The 18,635-nt window shown below is 39.2% G+C and overlaps 1 long non-coding RNA gene across 1 annotated transcript; it reads left to right on the top strand.

Annotated features, from left to right (window-relative positions):
* The first annotated feature begins 5,008 nt into the window (after positions 1 to 5,008).
* On the top strand, positions 5,009 to 17,989 carry LOC121068012. The gene is made up of 5 exons (XR_005818559.1): positions 5,009 to 5,116; positions 5,891 to 5,964; positions 8,804 to 9,795; positions 15,886 to 15,984; positions 17,362 to 17,989. It is a non-coding gene; the product is annotated as an uncharacterized LOC121068012 (long non-coding RNA).
* Positions 17,990 to 18,635: the final 646 nt, after the last annotated feature.

Raw genomic sequence — 18,635 nt, 5'->3', positions numbered from 1 at the left:
GATGTCCCATGGTGAAAGCAAGCATGTCCCCTTCTTCCCTCCCATATGTAAGAGCCAAGTTATATTTCTCCCTGAATTCTGAATCTGATATCCAAAAGAATTCTCTTGTTTTGAGGTCAACGAATATCCTGAGATAACACTAATGATCACTCTAAATATCTCATCTGCCTTTCTTCTTTCTTCTTCCTCCAGTACTCCAAATGTATATCCACACTTTTTTTTTTTTTTTTTAGTTTCCCTCTAGGGTCAAAACCTCTGCATTTATCTTGAAACTGAATATCAATACTCATGCCAATGCTAGTGAGAACAAAAATGTGGTGAATGAAAGATCTGTGTAACCTCGTGTATGTCCGAGAATAACCGTGTAAGATTATTTTTCAAAGTAATTCAACAGTGGAAGGGCTAAGGGAGGTAATAAAAACAGCTCTCTCTCTCTCTCTCTCTCTCTCTCTCTTTTTTTAAGTCAAGAAAGAAAGAGCTCCTCTCTGAAATGAATCACATCTCTGCACCCTTTTTGCCTTCAGAAGAGTTTCTTCACAAGAGTAGCTGAGAGAAGACTTGGCTCAAGTGGACTTTCAAACAGAGGTTAACAGAAGAGTCTAATAGATTGATCATGCAAAAGCAGTTCGCTATTGCTATTGCTTTTCTAGCCCACAGGCATGAGTAATCCCTCGTTTCCTTCCTTCTTTCTTCCACAGGATATTACAAGGCAGACCAGATTGCCAAGAGAGCAAATGAAGGGATGTCACCAAAAGCAGCTGTCAAGTTTGGATTCCTTAGATAGGAACAGTCTGATCAGCAGCAAAGCCCAAAGAAATATTTGGCTTTGAATCATTTTCTCAAGCACCATGGGGAACAGAAAATGGAAAGGAGAGATCAGTGATGGAGAGCTATAGACGATTTTGCTGCCTGTTTAATTTTCCTATGTAGAGCAATCTATTTAATTGTGAAGAAGAGGTTTTCATGTACTCATGAATGAGTTGCACAGTATGAGAAACACAAATCAGGTATTTACTAAATGCCCAAAGGATATTGCTTACATTGAGAATACTGCTACCTCAAAACCAAGGGGATCTTTTATAGTTTGAATGTAGATCTCTGAAAAGGAGAGTTATTCCCATGCTAGATGAAAGCAGGGCCATGCAAAGGCTCGACTGGCTTATTTGTTATGAAAATGTTACTACTTAGTTCAGGACTGGACTTCCCAATTTATACGGGCGACCTTCAACTTTATGATTTGTTCATTCCTTTCCATTTTTATCTTTGATTTCTGGTTTGCATTTTCTAAAGGGTTTCAAAGGATTAGTGTGATCTCATTGTTTAAGGTCTGGGTGGACTTCTACGGAGTTAAAAACAGACAAAAAAGATGCTTTCAATGATCTTTTAACAGCAATATAAGTTGTTTCAATGCTTGTATGACACTAGGCGTGTGGAGTGGCAAGTTTCCAGTTTTTGCAAGATTTGGCAGCTAGTAAAGCTCCTTAATAAAACAGCAACATATTTTTCTTTCAGATTTGCAGTTTCTAAATGTCACTCTTTTATTGTTGATTTATAAAGTCCTTTTCTTGCCAGACCCAACCAAAGCAATATATATACATGAAATAGATACTCTATATTTCAAAAGTAATGTCTTTTCCCTTGATTGAATCAAAAATTATGGTGAAACATTGTAAATTATATTTGTTTTACACCGTTTTATTAAGTAAATCAAATGGTTGGATCTCTCTGAAAGAGAAATCTTCTAATATTATGCAGAAGATGGCACAGTGCACTAAAGAATAAGGATGGATGGCTGCTTATTTACAGAAACTCTTGACCATATATTTAATTTCTGTAAAAGATTGTCATCTCACAGTCTAATTTGATAAATTTGAATAAATAATGCATCTGTGCTGTTTACTGAAAGGTATGTTTCAGTATTACCTTCTGACATTTAACTTGAACAGTTTAATACCTCAAGAAATTGCATAAAGTGAAAAAATATCTAGTAATAACAGTACTGCAAATAAGATTTTAATTGAACAGAGCCAGGAAAGACAGTCAAATAGCAGTCTTACCCCTGCTGTTTCTCCTGAAGACAGACAGTATTTGGCGGTCACCTTGAAAAAGTCAGTTTTTGAGAGAGAGGAACAAAGGTAAAATTTAAGGAAACACAGTATTGTGTTTTCTCTTTATTTAGAACAGAAGTGGACCCTCATGTTGGTACAAATTTCAGGGAGTTTTGGAGTTTTCCCAGGGTCCTGGGCTGCAGGTGAGAAACCTCCAAGGCTGCATGAGTCACTGTGGTCAGTCATGCAATTAGCACTGGGCTCTGTTATAAATAACTCCTACTTCTCTAATCTGCCTGTGCAGTTAAAATAGCTGCCAGTGATGCTCAGCAGATTTGTAGGTTTCATGATTTTTCAGGTCCTAATTGAGCTGACAGCTTCACCTTTGCCTCAGCAGACACCAACACTATCTATTTTTCCAGATGGAAGAATGCTGCAGTTGCATCATCCATCCATGCCTTGTCTGCATGCAGAGTTTCAGCCTTCCAGTGTCTGGGAATTGGGAGGGTTAGTTTGTTGCAGCTTGCTTTCTGCTGCCTCCTGCTTTCTGGTATGTGGAAAATGAAAAAATGAATACTCCTTCCTTCAGGTGTAACGGATGAGCTTTGAGAATTGCAGCAGCATCGGAACTTTGCCTCCTTGATGCATGCCCAGAAAGGCTGCCTGATTTCTGGGGGAGTGATAAGCATTTGGGAAGTTCTGGCATGTTCTGGGGGGAGACATTTCCTGGTATATTGTCACTATGTGGCTGAATATGTTTTAAAGAAGAATTCTTTGTACAACCATGCTGCTCACTTATAGGGAGAGCACCAAAGAACAATCTCTAAATTGAGCTCTGTAAATACATGTTTTTAACCATGCACATTACATCCATTAAAAAAAAAAAAAAAAAAACAAAAGGTGGGGAGGAGGGGAGAGGGACATAAGAGAGATGACAGCTACTTAAAACATATCAGCTAAAGGTAATTTCATGCTTCAGGCATAGTCAGTCCAAAAGCTAGCCCAGAGTATGAAGGGACCTGAAAGAGTGTACATACAATAATCAGCATTTTCCAATTCCTTCCTTCCTTCCTTCCTTCCTTCCTTCCTTCCTTCCTTCCTTTTTCAAAGAAGGCAGACATTATATAGGACTGAAATTTGAGGAAGGAGGTAAGATACTTGCTAGCATCCCTCAGAGAGTTTTAAGCTGCTATAGATGGAGTTTTTATATTTATATCATGTAAGTTATGTCTTGAGAATCATACAGAGGGACATGGTGAGAAGATGAAAACCTGCTGGTTTAACCAGCGTTACAAAGGTGATCATTTTTTGCTGAAGTAAAAGTATAGAGCCCATAGCCTGCTTTAGAAGTAGATTTACACCCTGTACAGATGTGCTGCAGCAGAGATGCTCTGAGCAGGATGACGCTGTTACCTAACAGGGATAACAGACCTGCACACAGGCTGTTTGGTCATCCACATACTGTGCCTAGAAATAACCCACATGTAGTGGGCTGTAGTTTGAGTTGACCTTTAGCTAAGTAAAAAGAATTCTTTGTGCAAAGCTTTTGCTTGTCTCACCAAACAAAGTTGTTTTTCCCTGTATTGAAGAAGAGGTTTCAGTTTTTCAGAGGAGACTCATGTTGAAATGGGACTGAAATTGCTCAGCTTGGCTCAGTTTTTTGCATCGTTACAGGCATCAGCTATTTGTCTTAATGTGGTGTGTGCTCATCCTCTGCAGAGCAGCCTTGAGTAGAAGCAGAGAAAATGGCCGTGAGGACATTTGTGACCTTGGACTGTTCCACAGACATAGATCTTGTCCACAGCTGCACCTGACTAATTTTCAAACAAGCAACCTGAAGAAGACAGAGGTATGACCCCCTCCCCATGGATCACTCTGTGACTTGGTCTGGTTCCACACCCTACACCTGTGCACATTGGGAGGGCAGAGACAAGGTTTTATTTAAGTGCACCCACTCCCTTTACCCTGCCTATCTGCACACAAATGTAAGGGATTCCCTTGGGGTTTGTGCTAGCATTGTGGCTAGCACTTGCTCAAACATCAGGCTGTGTTGGCAGTGTGCCATGCTGGGGCCAGGAGACCCAGGAGACCTTCCGCACATTTGCTTGGATGGAGGCAGAAAGAAAGAGCATTATGCTGGTGGTGCCACACTGATCTTCTTGGCTGGGATGGTCTACAGAGTAATCCAGACTTCTTCATGAGAATAACCACTTGCTGTGTGCTTTGCCAGGATCACAGCACCCATGTCCCCATGCCCAGACATCACTGTTAAAGCTTCATGTTTGCTAGTGCTTTGCTGACAGTCTACCCCTACCTCCTATTGCTTAATAGATGATCAGGTTTTGGCAGTCATCGGGATGGATATTGAGGTTCTGTATGGCAAATATTAAATATATAATTGAGCTCAGCTGTAGGCTTATTTGACACAGCCTCCCAAGTGTCCGCAGCTGATTTATGCACAACTGTTTGGCATTCTTGCCTCACAGCCCCTGCATTACAGGGAATTACAGATATTGCTGTCAGTCCACCAGGCCACTGTAGCCCTGTCAGCATTGCTAACAAAACAACACTGCGTGTACAGTCAGTGAATACCTCTTCATGTCTCCTTGCCCTGATTCAGGCTGGCGCTGCCTTCCCTGGGACCACATTAGTGTCAGTCCATGCTGTGGCCAGACCACGTCGCTCTGTTTTAGCAGAGTCAGGTGTCCTTGCCTGAACAGTACTTTAGGGAGACTTTTGAACTCAGCAATTGTAGGCATCCTACAGGCATTCTTCAAGCAATTTTACCTGCTTGGATATTTTGCATGGCTGCGTAGACAGTGTCACAGGTGAAACCTATAGTAGTGATACAGGTTAAATATATAGCAGTGACACATGGAAGTGTCACAGGTGAAACATATAATAAGATTACATGTGAAACACACCCTAAAACCTTTGAAACCAGTGGAATGGGATCCAGCAGGGCAAAACATGTCAAGCATGCTACTTTCTACAGAATGTCTACTGGCAAAGGACTAGCAAATGAGGCTTTCATAGAGGGAAATATGGTAAATACACAAGCTATTCAGGTGAAGTTTAAATACAGTATATTAAATGGCTTTGCAAGGCCAAATAAATATATTTTTTTACAAGTATAATATATTTGAGACACAATTCAGAGGACTGAACAACTCTTAGATAAAATTCTGTACATGGTACTGAAGTTTCACAATAATCTGAATTAAAGAAAGCAGAATGACTGCTGAGAGGCCAAAGATTCAGATGCAGAGCTTAGCCTCAGTACAAGGTTGAATTTAAAGATGTAAACAGATTAATTGCCAATGTGAAATAGAACCATATATAATAGTTGGGTATGATAATTTAAGATGTACTTTTGGATAATAAGTGTGTTTTCAGAAGAACAGAACAGCAGTGAATGTCTTTCCACTCTGGTGCACCACAATGCTATTATCATTTCCTGCAGTTTTTTAATGAAGTTCAACTGCATTATCTACAGTAACTATTTCTGTGTGTTTGATTAAATTTATAAATAGACTATAGGAAAATAAAATTACAGGAAATAATGGGGAACACAGCAAAAATGAAGGTATGAAGGACTTCCTAGGATGACTAAGGATACCCTAAGTGGGCAAAATAAAAATAAAGTGAAAATGAGGAATTGGTAAAACTCTTCTTCAGAGGCACTTGCTTAACAATTTATTTGCTGCATGGCTGCTGAGAAAAAAAGAACAAGTAGTGGGTCTGTCATATCATAGTTGTTTTTCCGCTGTATTCTGGTTAGTTGTAATGCTTGCAATCATACTTATTGTTGAAATAACTACATTGTGTGCTTTTTCATACAGGAGCTTCTGTTAGTAACGTGGCTAACTGACAGCATGAGTACAGACATGACTACTGTACCGTGGTAATCACGAAGGTGAGCTAATAACTAGTAAAAAATTGCTCAGTTCCCAATCCCTTCATGAGACTGTTTATTGCTTGTGTGGGTTTTAATTAGGGCACCCAAGTAGGAAGCCCTGAAACTTCTCCAAAATGTGAATAAGATGTAGCTCTGCAAAGAACTGAAAACCTGTTATCTAATTAAAGGAAAGAAAGGTTACTCACTAAGATTATCAGAAGCAGATCAGATCAGACATTTGTGTTTTACTTCAGAAAAAGAAGAGTAAGAAGATTGTTTGCTTTTTTACGTTTGATGTTTTTCTTGCATATTTTTTTTCTTATGTTGAATGGCCAAAGCAATCCAAAACTGGAAAGAAAAGGGAAAAAAACAAACAAGCAAACAAATAAAAAACAACTCAGACAACATGTTTTGTTTCAAGAAGGAAAAAAGATTTGAGACTTTGGACTGATGGTTTTCAGAATGACTCTGTCTACAATTGATTTTATTTTGTTTCATTTTTTTTAATAGATGAAAATCTAGAGATCCTGTCTTTACTCTGCTTAATTCAGGCTCTATTCTTGTAGTGATAGATTTTCATCTGGAAATATTATTGCCTTTGGTCTAGACTTGAATTGTCATGCTCCCAGCTACTGGGAGAAAGGAAGTTCCCTTTTGCACTGTGACACATCAAAAACATCCTGAAAAAGCTCCAATGTAATTGCCAAATTCTGCCCTAAATTACCCTTCTGTACTTGTGCTGATTTCCAGAGGGACTGGAAAGCCTGTGTTCCGCATGCTGAAATGTTCATGTACATTTTTTTTGTTCAATTAAATGGAATGTATACCCACGGATTTTTCACAAATTAAAATGTTTTCAGTCACTTCAGGCTACACCACCGTTAGCAAATAGTGCAGTGTGATAAGAACAGAGCAGAAGGCTGGAGCGGCTGGAGCTGAGGCCCTGAACACATTTAGGGGGGTTACTGCAGAGTGGCGTTGGTGTTGCCCCCCTGTGTGGCATTACTAAAGTCTGTGTGGGGCAGAAGGCATCTGAAGAGAAGCCGAAGAGACTGCCAGTGCCAGCAAGAGAGATCGTGGCTGGAAAGAGAGGGACAGTGAAAGAAAGAAGAGTGATAGAGGGAAGCCTTTTGGAAGAGTTCGTCAGCACAGAGGTGGCAACAGAACAGAAAGAAGGGAGAAGATATGGATGAGGGGATGCCTCTGGAAGAACCACGAGCTGTTCTCACGGAGTTGAGGGCTGGCAGCAAATGTGAAGGTGCAGATGCCTTTACGCAGTAAAAGGAGGGTTCAGGGTTATCACAAGATAGCTCAATTTGATTAAAGAGCACTGTACTGGTGGATGTGTATTCCACACATGCCAGAAAATTTCACAGCACTGTGTTCACTCATTGGTTTGGAGGCTCTGATTCCCACAAGGGCTTGGTGCTCATTAGGTGGGCTTCTGGAGCAGGTCTTCATCCACAAGAACCTAAGATTACGTATACTGGCAGCACACTGCCATGTAACCAGCACATGGCCAGTGGGGACAGCTGGGAGAATTCATTGCGCTACTTCTCTGAACTAAGACACAAATGTAGACACACTTTAAAAACTTGACTGAGGTCTGTTCAGGCTTTATTATAGAATTGCTATGGGAGCTTTTTCTGGAAGCAAATGCTCCCCGTTTTTAGGAGACAAATGACAAATACAGCACTTATCTTGTATATGTGATACCCTTTGTTGCTATCAGTGCTTTTTCACCTACTCTAGCAATGTATAGGATATTTATTTTAAATGTCCATACTGCTTTTGGAAGGTGTTTGGTTGGCAATGCTAGCGACTGGGTTTTTCTGCCTTCCAGGAAGGTTTGCAAAATACACATTATTGAAGAGTCCCTGAACATCTAAGGAATTAGAAAAGGAATTATTCACTTTGCTGCTGCATCATGTTTTTACACCTATATCAGTACTTCACAAGAACAAGTATCATTTATTTCAGGGATCTTACTATATATATATTTATATTTGGGAAATAAATACACATATTATCTGTATTTTATATGAACTATTGAAAAGCCTTTAGATTAAAATCACTTTCTGTCCCATACAACTGACTGCTTCTGATGATCTAGGTGGGACAGCTTCTAGATACCAACCTCTTTGCCATCTGGTTTCTCAGAAAAGCAAAAACTCAGCATTTGCTTTGAAAGCAGTTCTACCATATGGTAGCACAGTACCTATCTAAACTCTCAAGGCTGGCAGTTTTCATGGATGTTCTTGAAACTGCTTTACAGAAATCTACATTGGATGAGCATCCATACTGCCCATCTAAATGAGAGCCACAGGCTTCTTTTGCAACATTCTGATCCTCTTCTTCTCTAACAGATACTTTCTTCATATTCATTTGCCAAACATACATAAGATTACGTGTTCTCGTGAATATATTTGATATTTAAGATGCTGAACAATATGCATGTTCAGTGACTAATGCAGCATGATTCCTTTGTAAACAGTGTTTTGAATTGGCCTGCAGTCAAAGCACCTGAAATACTTCTAACACCTTGGCTTGACAGGAAGATGTAATTATATTAGTTTCTCAGTTTTTGCAAATATGCTTTTATTTAGGTCCAAATAATGATCAAATTCCAAGCAGCTAAATCCCCAGCTGAGACCTTCTGTATCATCCTGAGGATTAATTTTAGACAAAATGTCAGCTACTAATCAACACTAAGGATCAAATTAATTGTAGTTTTTCCAGACTGCTAAATTAATATGGTGTTAGCCATATGATGAATTGCAATGAAAATGCATTTTTGTAGGGTACTGTAAATTGCCTGTAATGCCTCTGTAACAAAAGTTCACTTCTCTTTCTGTAGAAGCGTAATCAAAGCCAAACCAAAGGAAAAAAAAATAAAGCTTGCAAGTGTGAAGTGAAGAGACAAAGTACAGCAAATGTCACTGATGACTGGTGGCTTTAAAGAAGACATTTTTGAACATCTTGTGAGCAAGAGTGTTTACCTTTGATGCCTCTTGCTGGGCTTCTAACCTGCTTACACAGGACCTAGGACAAGGCAGCTCTTAGAAGTGCAGAACAACCTCTGCTCCTGGTGGGATGAAAGAATCAAGAGCGGCACCCGTATGCTGTTAGAATTAGCCTGCCTGCAAAGTAATGCTGGAAAATGTGCAGGTATGAGAATAATTAAATGGACAACGCTGATTTAGACAAAGCAGCAACTTTTCTAACACAAATCTATTCCAGATTGCAACTAAGCTTTCAACAGCTTTCGCCTTCTTTGAATTCTCTGTGGACCATCATAACATCAGTATCAATGGATGATAGGAGCATTTTTCACGCTGGATTAACATTAGCAGACAGATTCAAAGACCTCAGGACCAGAACTATGTGGCACCATCAGATGCAAGATGTCTCTGTGCGCCTGACAGCACAGAACTAAGGAATTGTAGCACTGGTACAAAACTGTTTCAGTCACACCTTAGCCCTGTAATACATGAGCAGTTCGGAGCTTTATCATGCGCAGTGAGCTTTCTTTTTACCCCTACCTTTAAAACACTGGAAAAGTGAGGGAATTCCTTTGTACAAAGTAATATTTCAATGGCATTCCCCTCAGGATGTCTGAGTGGCTCTGACAGGGAGCCAAGATTTGCCGGCTGCTTTCCACCTGAGAGCACAGGTGATGTGCCAGAGGTGGGCAGAGAAAGGGAGCGCAGGGCACGGGCACCTCGCCTGGGGAAGGGTCCCTTCAAGGAGCCTGGGAGCAGCAAGGAAGGCTGAGGTGAGCCCAGGTGTAACGAGACCTCCAGGCGCTCCAACACAACAGCCACTTTCCATCTGGCACGGATTTCAGGGGTAAATCATCCCTCAGAGTGGGTCCCTTGAGGTCATTGAGCACTGGCTATACCTGAAACATTGCTAATTTCACTATACTTAAATAGTATTTTGGACATATGCTTTAACCTTGTACTCTGTTAACTGTAGCAGTGTGTAGAAAGTATTTCTATTCTGATAGAAGATCACACATTTTCTGTAGGCATCACTGTTTTTCTTACCTATACATTAAGTTAATCATCATAAACAGCAATATTTATCATCCAAGGCAAAAGGTAAACTATTATTAAAATGGAAAACTTTAGCAAGTATATTTTTGGCTAACGGATGGATCTTTATTGTATTTCATACTGACGGAAGCCATTAGTACAGGCGAGTGGAGTTGTGCCAAAGTATCTGTTGTTTTTTTTTTCCCTTCTCTTCCTTTCCCCCATCTCAACATGAACATGTGCAGTCGCATTAGCAAGCCATGGGTGACTTTTGGGAGTGAAGACAGCCAAGCTCCAGGCACTTGGTATGCTTGAATTAACTTGGCCTAATAAACTGTCTGAATGTACCTATTTTTTAATTGCCTAGCCAGCTAAAAACACCTCTCTTTGATCAAACAGATCTGTTTTGTCAGCTTTGATTTCTCTTTTCTCACCTTCTCACCTATCAATCTGTCACCAGCTGCTAACTGTCATCTGTGAAATGCCGATGAAACAAGTCATAGTTGTGGTTTGCTGGCACATTTTGGTAGCATCCACACTGGAAAATCAGCAAGCAGGTGCACTGGCCCAGAACTGAGGCAGCACCTGACGCACTTGTACTTGGAGTACAAGGAGGACACAAGCCAACATGCGTGGCTATGAGGAGACTCTGCTGGGGGCCTTTTTTGGTTCAGAACCTAGGAACAACTGTAATGGTTGGGAGCAAATGCTCTCTGAAACCAGAATCCTTCTCCAAATCTGACCAGGAAAAGATGCAGAGGAAAACTAAACATATGGGAGAGATTTGCCCAGAAAATCTTCCTCAGTTTGCCATGACTTGCAGCTCGGTGAATTCCTGAAGCCAGAGAATTTGCTTTTGTGTTTAGAAGCCCTTGACAAATTTTTCTTCTATGTATTTGTCCAGCTGTTTTGGTAGCCATGTAACTTAGCATCTTCAGTGTCCCACGTCTCCGAAATTGAGACAGGAAAGGTATCTAAGGAATCTACAAAGGCCCTGTCTCTTTAGGGGAGAGCTTAGGGCTTTTCCACCTTCTTCCAGAGGGAGTTCAATCCAAAGAACTCAAGCCTTCGCCTGATGTAAAAATGATTCTCAGTGTAACGAACTGCAAAAAATACTATCTGTGTGAGCTTTTTCTCTGAACATACATAACAATGAAAACGGGTTGGTGTCAAAGTTACTTCTCACTGCAGGATCATTCAGCCTTTGCATCAGTTTTCTCTACTGACACCTAGTTCTAGACTTGCTAACCTTCTGGACCTGACTTCAGAACTATAATGAAAATGACTTTTTGCTCTGAGACATACATGTTTGCAAGCTTCTCATTTTGCATACTCCTGCCTTCACAACTAAAAAGCGAGTGGAGTTCCTTAGTATACAGTGACACATCAGTGGCAGTCATCAGCCATTTTGTGGCAAATGTAGCCCTCCACTCTCAGGCTATGGATATGTTCTGGTAAAGGGCCCGACATGGCCCTGTAACCCTAAAAGGACCTCTTAATATCCTTAACAAATGCTTATTCAGTTGGGTGGGCATAAAGTTCCTGAATTTGTTGTACTACTGCAGCTGAGGATATATATAGCTACATAGGATATATACACATATCTTACATATTAAGACAGATACATATGAGGATATATATAGCTATTGTAGTGTAGTTAAGGCAACATCTGGTTGTCCTAAGAACCATGGAAAACTATTTTGGGCATGCTATGGCGAAGTTTGCATCTAGGCATTCTCACCACCTACGGCCTCCAGCACTGAGCATACATTTGTTCTGGTAGCTTAGAAGGATGAAGAAGATTTAGAGCTCCCCGTAACTGTTCCTGGCACAGCACATCTGGTCTGGTTTTCATTTTGGTAGTCTGCATTTTTAATGAAACCTTTGGGAAAAGACCAAAGTGAAAGAATACATTGTTTCACCTGTATCTTAATACAGAATGAAAATTTGCATTCACAGTGCAGCACAACTACCAACTTTTGCTTAGAAAACGGCTGAATGTATAGGGTGTTTTATGAATACACAGAAATACTTCTTCAGGTGCTGTCTCACATCTGAGGCAATAGTAACTATTTGCACCAAGTGCAGAGCTGTCTGTGGTTTCATTTCCCTAATACATTTTCAATAACAACTATTTATTTCAATAACAACTATTTTATATCCAGTACAATCTAGGCAGACTGCTAATAATAAAATTTTATTTACTTGTAGTATCAACTACCTTTCAATTTTTATAAATGATTTTTCTTTATTGTTTAGCTTTTTACCATGAGTGCTGTTAATCTGCCTCCAGATCTTCATTTAGCTTCAGCACTAGTCCACCCTCTCCTACAAATGCAATGCTGGAATGCATTTGAGAAATTAACACATCCCACAGAAAAATGAAAACCTATTAAAAAAATGAAAAAATAATTTCATGATTTATGAAAAAAAAAGGGTTATTTATTATTATTACTATTTAAACCACAGTATCTTTAGGTAAGCATTCACAATTTACTGATGAACAGGCTCACAGCTGTTGCAAACAGGACTGCAATCACTTCATGGCAGTGTGTTACAGGAATGGATTTGGGGACAGGTTATGACTAGAATAAGTTATTTAAATGGGTCAAGCAATCAAAAGCAGCAGAGGAAAACAGGACAGCAAGCTGAAATCATTTGTTAATGATAAATTAGTGGCAGAGGCAATACAATAGTCAAAGCCTTCTGGGCCTCACTTTTGTCCTTGTTTCTTGATCACTTTGCTCCATCCTGCACATGTAAATTTTGGCCCTAGACATGCTGTATTTCTTTCCAGTGAACAAATAACGTTTGGTTCACTTCCAGCAACAAACTTTCTTATACTTAACCAGTTTATTAGAGCATGAAGGAAAATTGGTCATAACTTCAGTTCCTGTACTGCCTGAATTAACAAGCTGACTGTTACCAATGCTAAACTTGGAAGTGCTAATGATAATTAAAATCTATTTTCAAATACATCTCACAGTTTAAAGGTAGAGAAGTACTTGCTACTCATGTGAATCTCCAGACTGTGTATATATATATATATATACATAAAGTGCTACTTTCTTCAGGAAGTTGTTAGCTGTGGGAAAGAGATCATAATTAATGAATTATTAATGCTGTGTGATATGTTATTTGTTCTCCTTTATTGAGTTTATAGCTATTTACGTCCTCCAAAACCTTTGGGTAAGAGATGCTTGAAACTAGAATTTATAAGCATTGCTAATTTGGGTTAACTTTCTGTTGTTGTTGTTGTTTTATTGTTGTTATAACAGCAAAATATGGAAAAATAGTGCTAATATTGAAGCTGACAGACTATCAGTAGCTTTACTATCATTTGGCAAAAGTCCATGTAGCTCAATTTTCCTTCAGTTGCATATGGGTAAAATATCTTAACAAAGTACTCTAACCCCAAGCTCAAGAGGCACCATGTTCCACAAGGTAATCTTCTTAATTATTCAGCATATTCACACTACAGAGTGAAGAAAATAAAAGAAAGATAATCATACTTTGTTTTCCACTTCATTTTCTAAGCCTGCTTCCTGGCTAATTCAATCTATTGGATCAGTGGGAGGGACAAGGGATAGATTAAAAAAATGTTGACTGTCAGATCAACAGGGGATTTGAATTAATGTTCTTTTGCACAGACTGGAAGCATATGGGCTGCAGGGTGCAGCTCTCCTTGGAAAATTACTGCCAAAACAGTACCATCTCTATTAACACAGCTGATGGCTTGTGAAGCAAAAATCAGTTTTTACTTGGGTTAACTTTCAAAAAACACTTTCAGAGCAACTGCCCACTAATACCCTGTCTCTTGCTACACCAACAATATTGCCTATTAACACCCTATTACAAGTCATGCCTGTACAACTCCACAAGTGTTACTGTAGGATGTAATATCCTACAGACCCCCCCCCCCGCCCCCCTTATGATACTGTGAAGGAATCAAAGTTTTGTTCATTCGGCCTGACAGTTGTTACCAAGATCTCATTTTCCTCCTGTAAAAAAGGAAAGCACACTTTGATAGAACACCTTTCATATAAATGCTGTCGGTTCCTCAGTACAGGTTTACTCCTCAATTTGACTGCATTTCAGCTGATTTCCAAGGCAAAAGTTCTGTCTTCTTACATAATCAGATACAGACATTTCCTTTAGGTATTTCTTCCACAGATGTTCTAGTTTGCTCCCCTGCTGTTTTCCATAGGAAGTAGCAATGATCTCTTATCTGTCATTTCTTTACTTGCAAGCTATAAAGTGTTTTATTTGAAATAAATGTTAAAGATTCAAAGTTAAGCTCCAAGAATAAGAAAATGCTAAAGTTAAAGCTTTATCTATGCATTAAGTAGGATTGTCTCCAATAAACAAGCTCGTGTTCCTGCAGAAGCCTGTGCCTCACTCAGCATATGCGAGAAAGGAGTCTTGTCACTAGGGCTCTGTAGTGGAAATCAAAGATTTAGGGCTTTCTGTTACTGCCTGTGCTACCATTTTCTGTATTGTCATCTTATATAAATTTCTTAATCTTTCTGTGCTTCATGTCTCTTGCTGTAAAATAATGATGACACACACTATTTCCCCTTTAGATGATAAATTGTGGGTGCATCCATAACTTCTGAGCAGTTGAACAATCTGGTGATGGAAGCTACAACACGTTTAGAGACTTGTTATTGCCAAGAGGTTAGTAAGAGTCTGCACTGACTGAAGAGATGGTCATGAGGACTTCTGCTGAAACAAGGTGCTATTGACTTACACTGTTAAAAAAGGACAGATATACAAATTCTTTGTATATACTGGACAGTATCAAATGAAAAAGAGGTTTAAAAGGTATTAATAAATGCATATTTCAATTTTTAAGTTAATGGATATATTAAATTCCCTTCAGAAAAGTAATGTAAAATTAAACAACAAAAAAATTGCAATGGCACTAATTCATCAAATTTTCACCTTTGTGAGACTTTTACGTACACTGAATGTAGCTCTGACCTTGTTTATCATGTACAATGATTGAAGCAAGACTCCTACACAAGTAATGTGACCAATACAGATTGTTGTAATGAACATCAGGATACTGGTGAATTGGTTAAAACTCAAGACCCATATTGCATACGCTTTTACCTTCCATCAACATTTATGTGATTCAAGTTTTAGAGTCACCAGAGATTTTGTGTGCAGAATATAAAAACCCTTTAAGAACCCTGTTTTACAGAGAGCAACTCTGAAACATCATGTTATTTAAAGGTGTCTTGACTGGGAATTCTCATTGTGCCTGTGTACGTGCAGGTCAATGTTTAGATCTGTGCATATGGATAAGCCACTGAGCAAGAAAGGGGCATCAGTGTTTGGATTTCAGTGTGAGCAAAGGGTTTGTCCTCAGTTCAGGACATTATTTTATCCCATAATGCTGCTAACACTGGGACATACACTCTGAAACTGTCCTAGGGAATGGTGTGAAGAACATAGTTTTGAGTTCCATGTGTTCACTGTTCATTTTAGCAGCACTTTTAAAATAATTGCATCATTCTTCTCATCTAAAAAAACAACCAACCAGACAAAAAACCAGGAACAATTTTCTCAAGACTTATTGTCCTCAGCATTTACTTCTCTATAAAACCTTAGGAAAAATGTTGGAATTTCCTCTTGCTGTTAAATATAAAAGCTTCAAGGTTTCTTTGAAAAAGACAACAGATGGGCTCAGTTTAGAGCACAAAATTACTGCCTTTACTGTTACAGGAATCAATACAATGCTAGTAACACTGACAGGGCAGTTACATAGTAGGACTAGTACATGGTTATTGTGTCAAATATGCTAATTTAGCAGCTTATCCTAAAACTTAATGAACCATTTGCTATTATATTTTTGTTTACCTTGTTATTTTAGTAATTCCATTCATAAATTTTGCAGAAAATCAAAGTTAAATTCTGAAGTTTTGGCTAAAGACACCCGTGAATCCACCATTAGCATTTGACTACAGGCTACGATGTAAAAGGCAAAGCAAAAATGGTATTTGTCTTGATATCTCTTGTCTTCTTTTCTCTTTCACTTTCACATCCTGCCCTTTGAACTTCAGGGCTGTTTTTGGTGCAATATGTAAAATTTGTGCAAATGAGACACATCAGATCTGTTGGGCACTTCTACCATTAAAAAAAAAAAAAGCACTACAATTTTGCAACACATGGAAGGGAATGAAAGCTAGCATTAGCATTCAGACACTTCAGTTCCCAATTACTAGAAGGTAAATGGACATACAATCATTAAGCAAAAAATAAAAAAAAATAAAAAATAAAAAAATTGAACACTAGCAATGAATTTGGTAAATTTTGAGGACATTATAATTAATCACCTTGGCTTGTTCATGAATTATAACTTGCTCTGCACTTGGCTACAATTAGTTTGATTTAGTGCTTATCAGTGAATGAAGTTATTCAATTCTGCTTATCTATCAGAAGTGATTTGCACAATACAAACTCAAATATCAGATGTTCATCTCTTTCAGTTCATTTCTCCCATCCAGCTTTTTATGAGTCACTGGGTTATTTCTAAATCCCAAACACATTTGGGTGACTAGCTTACTTACAAAACAATTGTAGAAGGAGGGATATGTATTGGATTATTAAATTGATGACTGTAAATCTAAGTTTCTATAAAAGCCTTTTTTATAATTTATTTATGCACGACTTTCTCTGATCATCACTGAAGGGCTGGTATTGACCTGCTACTGAAAGGTCCTCTTAGTCTCTCTTGCCATAGAACTTTTCTGAAGGCCTCAAAATGGTTTGACTATTAATGAATCAAGAATGTATTTCTCATAAGGAAATTAGTTCTTACCTAACATGAACAGTTAATGTCATGAACAGAGCAACTCAAAATGCCATTGTTTTGCTGAAAGGATTTTGAAGCTGAGATTTCCTTTTGGTTTTCATTTGCTTTCTTTGCCGACAAGAGGGTAAAATAGGGAAGGGAAAGGTGTTTAAACAAAGCAAAAATAGGTCTGTTAAAGGCATATGAACCATTGCTTTGGAGGAAGAAAACTACTTTCAACAGGAAAATATATAACAGGTTAAAGAAGATCAGCTGTAAGGGAAAACGAGCTATCACATGTACCTCGGGATGGGGGGAATAGATAGCATCAGCACAGAAGGGTCTCTTCAGTCTTCTGGTGAAACCCTAACTGGGCTTGTCAAACTCGACCTCACAAAATAAAGCTACACAGGATGCTTTCTGTCCACACAGTTATAGCACACACAGAATGTGTTGGTGATTAGTATAAAACTGAACTGTATGTGAACGCAGCTTGTGCCACCAGTCTTTTTACTGATAAACCTCTTTGTGTTTGATGTAGACAAGCTGGTGCTAGAAGTCTTTTTTCCTTCATCCTAGGCAAATTCAGGGGAAGAAAATCCAATGCCACATCTGTAAGACCTGCCCAAAAAATCAAGACAGTTTGTCAAAAGAATTTGCCTCATCAGACTTCTGGATTTAAAAAAAGAGGCTGGCACGATCTTCATGATGTGAAAGTGAGTGTGCGTGAGATTGGCAAGAAGAATCAAATCCTTTTGCAGTCTGGGAGCAGAAACCAGTGCAAGTGGGCAAATCATCCTTACTCCTAACATAACATCAGAATGGCTGAACCAGGCCAGAGCAGTGCAAGGATATTTCACATCTGGTAGCACACCCTTTGGTGCTGGGAGCACAGGGGCTTCCTCAGCTTTCATGTAACTGACTGAGTTCACACAATCCCCTGCAATCCAGCCCTGAGAGGTAGCCAGGACAGAAAAACATGTTGGTAAGCAAGCTGGGGAGCCACTGCAACCCTGGGGAAGCAGGGCTGCCCCAGGAGACATCAGGATTCAAAGGTCAAGCAGGAAGCTGAAAAGCAAACTTGCTTTACCACATTCTTCCCCACTGATAGCACTAGGAATTGCACTGGCTGGGATTATTTTGCCTTGCCTCTGCTCTGCATGACTCACTACTCATTTCTTTCCTGTAGGGTTAGGTAGGACATAACGAAAAGCTGAGCCAAATATGAAAACTCTTAAATTTGGCATATGCCTGTGTAAACTGAAGATTTTATTTAAAAAGCACATGGTGAGTTTCTTGCTCTGTCAAAAGCTACAGACCTCTCACAGGACATTCTTGAGGTGAGTATTGGCTCCAAAATGGCTCTGAACTCCTCTCACTACCAGTCACATCTTCTCCCACCTCACCTGGGAATAAATACCTCATTTTGACAGGTTGCAGCGCTTGTTATTTTAAAGCTTTCCTTTTCTTCTGGCAACTGCTCTACTTCCTCATCTCTTTTCCTTTCCTTTTTCATTCATTTTAATAGCGGAAATATTGAACTACTAAGAAACTGTATTTTCAATTTCTCTTTGGTATAAACTCTAGTGCTTGTGGGACACAGGTGCCATTCTAGCTGTACTTTGACTCTGCATTTGCTTCTGTTAGCATCCACAATAATTGCCAATAAACTGCAGTTTCGAGCAGTGGCATTTTTTTAGATTGTGGCAGCAAGAACACAAATATTTTTGCTCTGTATGTTTCTGTCATCCAAGACAGGTATTTGGAGCGTTCTTCCCCAATGCCAAGAGAAGGGAATAAGTCTGTCTGTTCAAAAATTCAAACACTGAAGGGGGGGGGGGGGGAGAAAGCAG

Source organism: Cygnus olor, chromosome 3 (genome assembly GCF_009769625.2).
Source record: "Cygnus olor isolate bCygOlo1 chromosome 3, bCygOlo1.pri.v2, whole genome shotgun sequence".
NCBI lineage: Eukaryota > Metazoa > Chordata > Aves > Anseriformes > Anatidae > Cygnus > Cygnus olor.
Note: the sequence above shows the minus strand (reverse complement) of the source record. Positions and strands in the feature narration are given on the sequence as shown.